This window comes from Sinohyriopsis cumingii, chromosome 4 (genome assembly GCF_028554795.1).
Source record: "Sinohyriopsis cumingii isolate HCF-2022 chromosome 4, ASM2855479v2, whole genome shotgun sequence".
In the NCBI taxonomy this organism is placed as follows: domain Eukaryota; kingdom Metazoa; phylum Mollusca; class Bivalvia; order Unionida; family Unionidae; genus Sinohyriopsis; species Sinohyriopsis cumingii.
In genome coordinates, this window is record NC_142964.1 from 44,650,120 (window position 1) to 44,661,987 (window position 11,868).

The following is an 11,868-nucleotide window of genomic DNA, read 5'->3' on the forward strand; positions in this document are numbered from 1 at the left end:
GTTGCCCTACGGGGAATGGCGTGCTAGAGTTTGCTAACCTTCACCAAATCTGCATAAAAAAGTATATAGAAATGGTATGGTGTCGAATATTCTCTGGTTAGTCATCTCTTGGGTCAAAATGCGTTATTCGTCTGTACTGTAGATGATATGAGGTACGAGTCTTCAACCCTTGAGCATATCAAGAGATTAAATCATTCTCAATATGTAGTATTCCCTACCGTCGAACTTTTCCCCACCGATTCCGATTGAGAGGTTAAACACTTGTAAATGCCAGTGTGTGTACTTAGTAATTCTTAGTGTAACCTTGTGTACACTTTTTCCGTTAATACCCACAACACTTGTAAATGCCAGTGTGTGTACTTAGTAATTCTTAGTGTAACCTTGTGTACACTCTTTCCGTTAATACCCATAACACTTGTTTTCATGAGGTCACAATTGTAAACCAGTCTTAGTTAAAATAAAACTAAACAATATGTGCACAAGTTCAACAAACAAAAATCATACAATTTTGTACTGTTTCCTACGGCAAAATATAAAAAGGTAATTATCTTTTTCGTGCAGTATGTTCATGCCATGAAACTGTATTAGAACGATGCAAGTAGTCGTTTTGTTTTAACATATTTACTCACATATACGTCGAATCCCAAATGCAAACCGCATAGACCCAGATCTACGTCATATAATGCGGAGCAAATCTGAGTCTATGCAGTTTGTTAGGAGTAATCAGTTGAAGAAATCACATAGACGGCTGATCAGGGTCTACGCTGTTTGCAGTTTGACTAGACTTGTCAGCGAGTATACGAGGTATGTGTGGTGTCTTTCATCCTTATAGCCTGACGTTGTATTTATCAACATTTTATTTCAGCCAACCTGGATTATCTCGCAGCCCTATATTTGGTATCATATATGATGCCGCTAGTAACCAGCCAACTGGAAGTATGATCTGCTGGCCCGATATTTGGCATCATATATGATGCCGCTAGTAACCAGCCAACTGGAAGTATGATCTGCTGGCCCAATATTTGGCATCATATATGATGCCACTAGTAGCCAGCCAGCTGGAAGTATGATCTGCTGGGCTGATATTTGGCATCATATATGATGCCGCTAGTAACCAGCCAACTGGAAGTATGATCTGGTGGCTCGATATTTGGCATCATATATGATTAGTGCCGGATTAAGTTAGTGCGGGGCTTGTAGCATATGTTATAAAGGGCCGTACATTTGAAAAAAATCCCACATAAATATTAAAACATATTAGTTCTTTTTAACTTGCTTAGTGAAGTAATTGTATTTTTTTATTTGCTATACAGCAAGATAATACGACAAGTATGTCTGACATTTCAGTAATAGTATTATTTATATGTAGGTAATTGATATCTTAAAAGCATTTAGCGCGGGGCCTTTGAAAGTGCGGGACCCGTAGCATATGCTATTTTTGCTTTGGATAATCTGGCACTGTATGTGATGCCGCTAGTAACCAGCCAAATGGAAGCATGATCTGCTGGCTCGATATTTGGCATCGTATATGATACCGCTAGTAAACGTTCGATAACACAAGCAAACGTTCGATAACACAAGCAAACGTTCGCGCATCCTTAACATTATCCAAAGAAACACGAAGTTGCACTAATCATTTGCTTTTTTCAACCATCCCATCACCAATTACCCATGATCCATATTTAAAAATGAATTAAAGTGAGTTCAAATTCTGGTAACGAACCATCGACAAATGTGTATAAAAACGCATATACGAGAGCCTAGCATGTGTCCAGAAAACGACAACCGAATTACAAACAGCTTCGGATTTAAAGTTTTATAATATATTTATTTTGCTTCTTGTTGGCAATGACGCCAACGAGATGAAAACGTTAGATGAATATTACGGCTGTGTCAAATATTGTACTTTTGAGAAATACACTCGAATGGTTCCTTTTAGTAAAAATGACACAAATAATTTCTGTATCAGTAATGAGAAACAACGTTCTTCTTAAAATATTTATTGCACACTCGTTGAAACATTATGACGGCATAAATCAATTATTTGCCAGATCAACTTCAGTAAGCTATCTCAATTAAGGAAATAATCAGTTTACTTTTTTAATTTTTTAATTTTTTTCTCGATTGTGAATTGGTACATTCTTCACTTTTATTTACGTTTCCGCCATTTTGATGAACACATGTGGCAAATAAAGTAATAATTACAGAAATATGTGATATAATATTTTGCTTTCCATTTAGGAAATCTAGTAATATAACTAAAACATGGTCGTCCCAGGACACAAACACAAAACTATACAAACTTATTATTTAAAAGTAAAAAAAAGAATATTTCTTGTGATTGGTTTGATTTGGATGGTGTTTTTTTTTTTTTTTAACGTAGCTTTAACAATGTTTTCAGTCATAGCGCTACAATATCTGCAGTTTGAGAGTTTATAGTGATGTCTAGCACTGGGGCATCATGCTACAGATATGCAGCATCATGTCACACCCAGTAACATTATCCTGACACCGGGCCGACCAGTCCTAGCACTAACCTCTTAATGCCGAGCGTGAAGCGAGGCAGCTGTTAGTACCATTTTATAAGTTTTTGTTATGACTCGGCCGGGGTTCGAACACGCATTGGAAGCGGACGCTCTAACCATTGGGCCACCGGAGCGGTCATTTCATGTGATAGAAATGACACATAAGTCAGTAAATGAAGCAACGGAACTAGTATCCTGTTTGTTTACATTGGAACAAAATTATATTATTTTCAATATTTTTATTGAGTCTGACCACCAAGATGCACCCTTGATTATCGAACGTTATATTAATGCCAATAAAATCCGTCCTTGTTCGCACGTGCTATTGTGTTCTCAATCAGCCAAGATTGACTGACAGCTCATTTCAACTGAATAGTTTCAAATGTACTTTATTTAATGATTCTGGATAGTTGATATTGTAATAGTAGCGACTTTATTATATCGTATATCCACCGGAGTTAAATTACTTCACAGTTCATGTTTCTGAGCTAAAAGTAACAACAAGAAAAACAATCGTACCTTTAACATGTATCAGTTGCCGCTGTATAAATTGCAAGAATGCAGATTTCAATACGTTTCAAATATTTGTATTTTCAAATAGTCGTCCGTCATATTAAATAATCATGCTCCTTCAAACAAGTAGCGTGTTTAATGGAAACATGAATCATTTAGTGTCATGAACACCTGAACATGTCTCAGTAACTTTAAGCTAAATGCCAACAAAATTTCTACAACTGGAAAACCGATCATTTCCTTGAGTAAATATTGTCATATGAAACCACTTTCCGTAATGTTATCATCTTTATTTCCATGTTGTTATAGTGACATATGTTATCTCTTTCCGTAATGTTATCATCTTTATTTCCATGTTGTTATACTGACATATGTTATCTCTTTCCATAATTGTATCAGCCATATGTCCATATCCTTATCAGCTCACCGTAGATGGCCAATTACATCTTTTTAAAACAATGACAGAAAGTGCAGAACTACTCAGAGAAGGAGTACAGCACAATCATTGTCAACGTTAAAGAAAATTATTTAAAAAAAAAAACAACAACAAAAGCAACATATAAACAAAATAAAATAAAAAGCAACTACAATGACAGACAATTTCATTTCAACAAGAACAAAATATGCGTAGGGCTCAAGTTAAAAAGCAAACAACCAAACCCCCAATGCACCTACCCCCCCCCCCAACTCTTAAATATTATTGGCAAACTATATTAAACGACAATGAGGTTTTTATGTTTGATTTTTTTTCCTTTTGCTATACATACATACATCGAACGTTCTTATGACTGAGTATATGCACGCTCACTGAATCCCAAATTTCTTGTCATCTAAACAAAATCTGAGTACCTGTATGTGCTAAGAAAGCTACGAGTATTTATTTTTCCACTAACAGTAAAGCGCTTGCAAGATTTGGAAGTCGGGCTTGCGCTGCTATAGTTAGTGGGTGTCATAATGTTTTTGCATTTGTACTGACAACAACAACAACAACAAAAGTAGGTCGCGGGTAAAATATTGCATTAAAAAATGAAATCAATCCAAATGAAAGAGCATTCTATTCTTTCATACTTATAATCGGATACAAATTTAACGGTCGGCGCTAAATATGATCCAGCAGGAAATTATGCTGATGACATATCGCTGGTTTGTATGTATAATATGTAATCTAAAGCACTGCATATCCAGTTTAGCTAGAAAGGTACGTCATTGCAACCACAATTGACTTGTTAATATACGCTCAGTCATTATAGGGTATACAAACATGAATAAAACTCGTTATACGCATGACAAGAATGATTCAAGTTAAGTGTGCATATTGAATCAGAAATGGTAGCGAAACGCATGTGTGGCTGAGAATTAACAATTGGTTCGATTCTCACGTAAAAGAAACCGAGATGTTGGATGTATATTCTGATCTAATCTAAAATGAACATTCACCTTATAGTTGTTGCAACCGTTACCTTTATTCCAGGTTGATACCTTTTTCACGACATTGAAAAGATTAAAGACTTGTATAGGGCACAACAAAGGTGTTTAACAACAAAGGACGTATGAAGGTAAACAAAAAAAGGTAAACCAAAAAAAAAAAGGAAAGAACGAAACACATACCATTCAACTAACAAAATCACCAGCACAAAACGATGTCAAGAGTGATCAAAAGCGACCTACACAAACAACGGGAAACGAAGAATAACAAACTGTAGGTATGGTCACATACAAAAATACTTACCTTCCATTTGCCATAGTTTGTACTGACCTTCAATTGAAAAAAGCAAACAAGCAATAATTATGTTAAGAACACTTTAGTGAACATGATATTGTCATTTGTTCATTTATGTGTTTACACATTTCTTGGGGAAAATTCTGATCAGGTCTCAGGAGAAATTGGAACAAAACATTTGATCGAACAATTTTAAAATGATCACATGAATGCCAATTTGAAGCACCCATATGAGACACGCAATAAAAGTGATCACTAATGGTCATGTTTACCGTGCAGGCCTATACGTGGCAGCTAAAGTGAAAAGAACAGATGCTAAAATATAGATTGACCCAACCTCCACAAGCATCCCCGACCATACCTGAAAATTTCTATATATATATATATATATATATATATATATATATATATATATATTAGCGCGTGTACAACTGAAAATACCTGTCTCTTGTACAGACAGCATATATATTGGCAAGAGCTAAACATAATTGTAAAGAATGGAAGGTGTTCATGTTGATAACAAATATAGCATATTTTGAATTGAGCATGAAAGGTCAATCTTTCGCAAAATTGTCTAAATATGTCTGCGCGTTCATAAATGTATATTGCGGTGGTTCCATTAAAAAATGGAAAGCTCAGGTGGAATAAGTGGTTAGAGCGTCGAACCCCGGCTAAGTCATACCAAAGTGTTATAAAAATGGAATTATTAGCTGCCTCGTTTGGCACTCAGCATTAAAATGTTCGTGTTAGGACTATCGGCCTGCTGCCAGGATAATGGGACTGGGTGGGCCATGATGCTACATGTCTGCGGCATGATGCCCCAGTGATAGACATCACTATAAACTACTACACTGCAGATATCGTAGCGATATAACTGGAAAATTGTTAAAGCTGCGATAAAATCCAAATCACACACACACACACACAACAACAACAACAACAACAACATGAAACAGATTACATATCGCATAATAAATATCCCAATGGACCTCTCATCAGGGTAGGAATCATTACATAATCGCTTCCACCGGCTCCCAGGGCAAATACATTGACTGCAATAAACATCATACTCAAATCCAGCTCTAAATAACTTCTATACTTTTTATCTAATTTTGAAAGTATGTTTATAAGTATAGATTGCATCAATAGGGGGATTTCTCAAAAACAGTTTATGGCCGGTTTTTAAAGAAATAGTTATGCAAAGTTTTAGGCGGGTTATTAGTGAATAAAACACGAGAAAATGACTTTGAAGCGCAAAATGTTGGACACCTCGAAAATAACCTGTTATGTTTTTATGCGGAGTAAAAACATTTAGTTTAATATTTTCCAGATATTGAACGCCGACTGCTTAGTTAAACAAAATGAAAGCAAGCAATGACACCAGATTTTTTCGTATGTCCAGAACATCGGAGGGTATCGGCATTTTAGGAAATACACAGGGGTATATGCATGGTGTTATTGTACACTTATTCCCAAACCTTTTTTTGAATCACAAAACTATGTTTGTTCGTCCTTGTTAATGTCCGTAATGAAATAAGAAAATCAAGGGAAGTAAACATTTATAGGCTACTGCATTTGTATGGGAAAATAAAAACGAGTTTTTCTGAGTAATACATCACGACTTTCGGTGTGCATTAATAATCCGAGAAAAAACAACGAGTTCATATTTTCCTATACAAATTCAGTAATTTTTTTATTTTATACTCATTTCGTTTTCCTACCTAAAAGAATGCACTACAAAAAACAAAGCAATTGAATTTAATCTGTATTCCAAAAAAATACACAACCATAGATTCATCAATACATAGAAACACTACTAGTGCGCACATAGCACTAACAGCGACGTTTGAACTTCGTCTCGCATTCAACAGTTCTTTAAAAACTAATCGTTTTTGTATACTTAAAATTTAAATTTAGAGACATATTGTTAATGATCGCGCAATGAAACAACTTTTCCAGTTGGTCTGGAATGGATGGATTTTACTTTTCTGTTTTGTTTTTGCTTGTGATGGGCTGCATTTATTGGGTAAATTCCTTCCTATGTACATGTGATTTGAACAGCGGAGGGGTCGGCGTTGAGGGATAAACTGCACTTTTGTTTCTGTTCTGTCATTCGAATTTGCAGATCTGTATGTATATTTTGAAAAAATTCAAGATGCAGAAATGTAATATTTATTGCCATTTTTATTAACAGCTAAAGAAAATATATGCATCCGTCCTGTCACTTGCATGCTCCTTGTTGGAGGGACCCAGTCACTACTCATATGTACATGACATGGCTTCTATCGCTAGCCTAACATTGTATCAAAAATGTTAAACGTCGAAAATTGCAACGCAGATGTTTTGTGACATTCCAGTTAACAAGCAGAAATAGGATTTCTTCGTCATCTTGGTTTATTGGCTCTGAGGTTCTCAGATATCTACCAGAACCTTCAGTTCTATTTGGTCTCGAACTTAGTATTTAGACTGACTTGTAAAATGCGTTCATATCATTAAGTTTGTCATCTCTACTTCAAATGGACGAAACAGATCGTTTAGTTTATTCACAAACAAATGTAATAAATCTAAAGCCAATGTGTATGCTACATGAGCGTACACTGTCCAGATTCAAAGTAGTTCCTATTACGCGATACTATTTTTAGACTCACGTCCGGTGCAATATGAAGCAGTGAAATATGGAAACATATTGTCCGATTATGACAATGTAACGTTAACAGAGAAAAATATGAGCATATAATAAAATATATGTATGTAGTAGTAGCTATGTACAACACCCAAGCACAACAGTGACAATATGGTAACGTGTAATGGTAATGTTCGACGGATGGAAAAATCGATTGCACAGAAATTTAAGGATGATAATCCCTTCCAAATAAATCTTAAAATGAAGTTCAACAAGATAAAATATGTAAACTATGAAATGTAGTGATATTCAAATTTCGTAATATATATATATATATATATATATATATATATATATATATATATATATATATATATATATATATATATATATATATATATATATATATATATATATGATAAAGGTAACATGTCAAATCTTAAAACATCTGTAAACGTTTATATCTAAACCACATAAAGGTCCAATTATCTTCCCTGGCAATATTATGTAAATAGGAGAGGAAGATGGGAAAGATGGAAGTTAACAGACGAATGTAGTTAATTATAATGATGACAAAGCAAAGTCTGCATGAAGATTAAGGGTTACTTGCAGACCATTCAAATTCAGCGAGCCATGCTAAGCACAATTCATTGATCTCCACCCATGTCGTTCTTCGACATGTATAGCTAAGGTGTACATAAAGACTCATCTATTTATCTATCTATCGATCAATAGATCGATACATTGATAGATTAGTCTTTAGGTATATCATATTTATACATGTCAAGAACTATAGACGTGTATATGAATGAATTGTCCATCCATCCATCCATCCAGCGATCAATCAATCGATAACTCTAGCCATCCATCCATCAATTAATCCATGCATCTATATTTCTATCTACCAATCATAATAACTATATCTGTGCATTACTTCAAATATACATATGTTCTTAATCATAATATTACCGTGAATGGTGACACTGACTTCCGAATTATCAACCAAACTTCCATTGTCCTTCATCCAAGAAGAATGTATATTCTTATCCTCGATGTTTTGGTGTATCTGTAGCAATTTCAATACACTCACCTTTCTTAAAAAGAGAGTCTTTGAAGCTTGGCATTGTTTTCAAACGCCAAGGCCTGTACATGCAACACACACACACACACACACACACACACACATACATATATATATATATATATATATATATATATATATATATATATATATATATATATATATATATATATATATATATATATATATATATATATATATATATATATATATATGCATACAACGATTCGTATACTGTTTTGGCTGTATCAGCAAGACAGTGGCCTTTTAAAAGTGGATAGTGATAATTAAGCTGTATGAATTCAACTCATGATCTGTATCAGTGATATTAACGATCTTCATCCGTAAGGAAAAAAAATGTCAACCAGTTACTTAGCCTACACGAATACAATCAACGCGGTATCGACAAAACTGGAGCGAGAATATGGTAAAATATGCTTCTAAAGCAGTACCACAGTCAGCGACACGTACTTATAAAAAAATCAGCAATATCCAAGGGTCCCTTTTCCTACTCTTATTATCAGTTACAACTTCTGCATAAACGACACCATTCGATTAAGGACACAGTTTTATTATCCAGTGAGTCTCTCCTATAGACTGGCTTCACTATGCATAATGGCCCGATACTCCTCTATATTTGAGTGGAATTCATATTGCCGAGAAAAAAATCATTTCGGTCATTTCATTAATTTTTTGGTATTTTAATCAACATATTACAACAAATAAAGATCAAGTTTATTATATTAGATATATTAATAACTAAGTGTTGAAGTTGAAATTTACAGATAGATGATTGAGTAATCAAAACTGATCAACCACAGATTTTAATCGGGTAATGATTCTATATTTTTCTCATGGGTAATGCGATTTTAGCATACTTGGTAATCGTTCACTTGCTTGTATCTTGTAAATTGGAACGGCTTACGGGCACCCTTTGTCGTATGCAATGATGCTGTCGCTTGAGTCATATTAAACAGCGGAAGACTAAATTTACATGAATGATCAATAATATTTTGCTATCCTTTAAGATTTCGTCCGAAAAAATTGAGCAGTCAAAAGAGAGAAAAATATAATCGTTTATATTCGATTATGGAAAATCATAATTTGTCATAAATCGATAAAGCTGAAATTTTAGAAAGATGTTCATGTCACATATCTGGCTATTATATATGCAAAAGGCTTTCCCGACAAAACTTTTATTATTTTAATTAATTGGCGCATCATTATTCCTAACTCTGTCTGTCTGTCTCTTGATATATAGTAAAGAAACCTTTTGAGTCATTAAGGTAAATAAAACCCATAAGCAAACGTTTGCAAGAATAGATTTCCCATATGGTTTGGTCATAGAAAATTCACGTTCTTTGTTTATAAAGTATCTTAACTGTTATATAAATTTGGTACCGAAGTTCTAAATGCTTAGGCATATAAATTACTTATACATGATGGTTAGGTACATAAATTACTTATACATGATGGTTTAATCACAAACCTAACATTCTTAAATCTACTTAAATCCAGACAGATGTCAAAATAATTGAAAGATTATCTCAAGATATTGCTTTGAAGTGACTGTAAACTTTGATAGAAAAGTGTTATCTATGTAAAATCGATTTGGTTTGCTGCAAGTAGTCATTGTTATGAACTGTGTTTTGTTCATTGCATAAAAACCGACATAAACACACACACACACACACACACACACACACACACACACGCATTTCCTAACTATCAACTAACCGACGTAAGTAAGTACCAAACCTACCCATCTACTTACCTATCGACCTACCGGGCTAGCTAGCTACCCACCTGCATACACACATACATACATACATACATACATACATACATATATACATACATGCATGCATGCATGCATGCATGCATTCATGCATGCATGCGTGCGTGCATTCATGCATGCATGCATGCGTGCGTGCGAACGTACGTACGTACGTCCATCAATCCATCCATCCATCCATCCATCCAAACATACATACATACATACATACATACATACATACATACAAACATGATATGCATTGATAAAGCTATCTTTTAAAAAATTTCAGCTTTACCAATTTGTGAACAATAATTATATGTATGTATCATGACCGATGAATTTTAGCTACGTATTTTATCTATGTAACGTTATAGGTATTAACCAAATAAAAAATAGAAAAACAATAAGAATTCCAACAGCTACAAGTATTACTGTCTCATCGTTTCGCATAACAAATCAGGTAACTGTCACTTCTACAATCATCACCACACCACAACTGATTCTTCTGCCATCTACTACTAACACCACCACCACTACTACACCATAGTTCTTGCTCCCATCACTTTTCGCATGACCTCTATTGTGCGACGAATAACCGCATTATCACCCATGCTACATTACTACTACTCTAGCAAAATGAATAAGTGCAGGTAAAATGTATACTTTGCAAAGATAAATCTATTTAAATTCAATCCATTTGTTTTGGTTTCTTTTCTTAACCGTAAGGTGGCAGCTTAGTAATTCCTATACAATACTAATATTGAAGCATATACGTAACGACAACGATTAATTAGTGATGTTCTCTAGTCAGTGCATCGTTGTAATTGTACCTGACTGTTAAAGCATATATTAAACATAATCATGTAAGAAAGTGCTAATATCTTAATTACAATCAATACAGTGAAAAGTATATCTAAATGTTTTACCTTATTGTTGTAAAATATCTTCATCATCTTTTTCAGTGTAAATATCTATCCAGCTATATATATATATCAGTCCAAATCTGTCACATATCATATTTAGCCATAATTCATTAGGGTGTACTCCTGAAAGGCTCAACTGACCTATAAAATTGCCGTATTTTGCACTGTCTTGATAATACAGGGAATACACAATAGGGATCTAGTGTGCACATTGTTATGTGTAGATAAATACATACCTCAGTGACGTTCTTTATTTCCCCCACATACGTTCACACAATAGTCGGGAAGATCGTGATTGCTGTCCACGCATCCACTGTGCTCCTGTCACTCGTGGTTGTTGTCCACCTATTGGCTGCACTCTTTTCATTCCGCTAGCATTTCGTTTTTCCGGCGATCCAAAGATCTAATCCAAATCACTGGAGTGTTTATGTTTTGTGTGTGCAAATACACAAATATGCTAATACACGTCGATAAAGAGCGGAGGCAGTCAGACGAATTTCGAACAAGGATTACGACTGAGCTTTGGGTTTAAATATGCCAGAGCCGATGTGTATTTATTTGCCAAGAGATCTTAGTTCAGTGTCTAACTAATCCTTATTAGTCTTTTGTTGGCAGCAAAAGAACTTAATCCCACCATGCAGGCATTTAAATCATCCAGACGGTTAGGACATATTGTTTCCCGTCTCTTTTCAAGTTAGGTTTACTA

The 11,868-nt window shown here is 34.5% G+C and overlaps 1 protein-coding gene across 1 annotated transcript in view; it reads right to left on the minus strand.

Annotated features, from left to right (window-relative positions):
- The window catches only part of LOC149801072 (uncharacterized), a 29,933-nt gene extending 18,377 nt beyond the window's left edge, over positions 1-11,556 (minus strand). Inside the window, exon 1 of the mRNA XM_089954246.1 lies at positions 11,399-11,556. The gene's annotated coding sequence lies outside the window, so the exon portion shown is untranslated. The remainder of the gene's footprint in view (positions 1-11,398) is intronic.
- Positions 11,557-11,868: the final 312 nt, after the last annotated feature.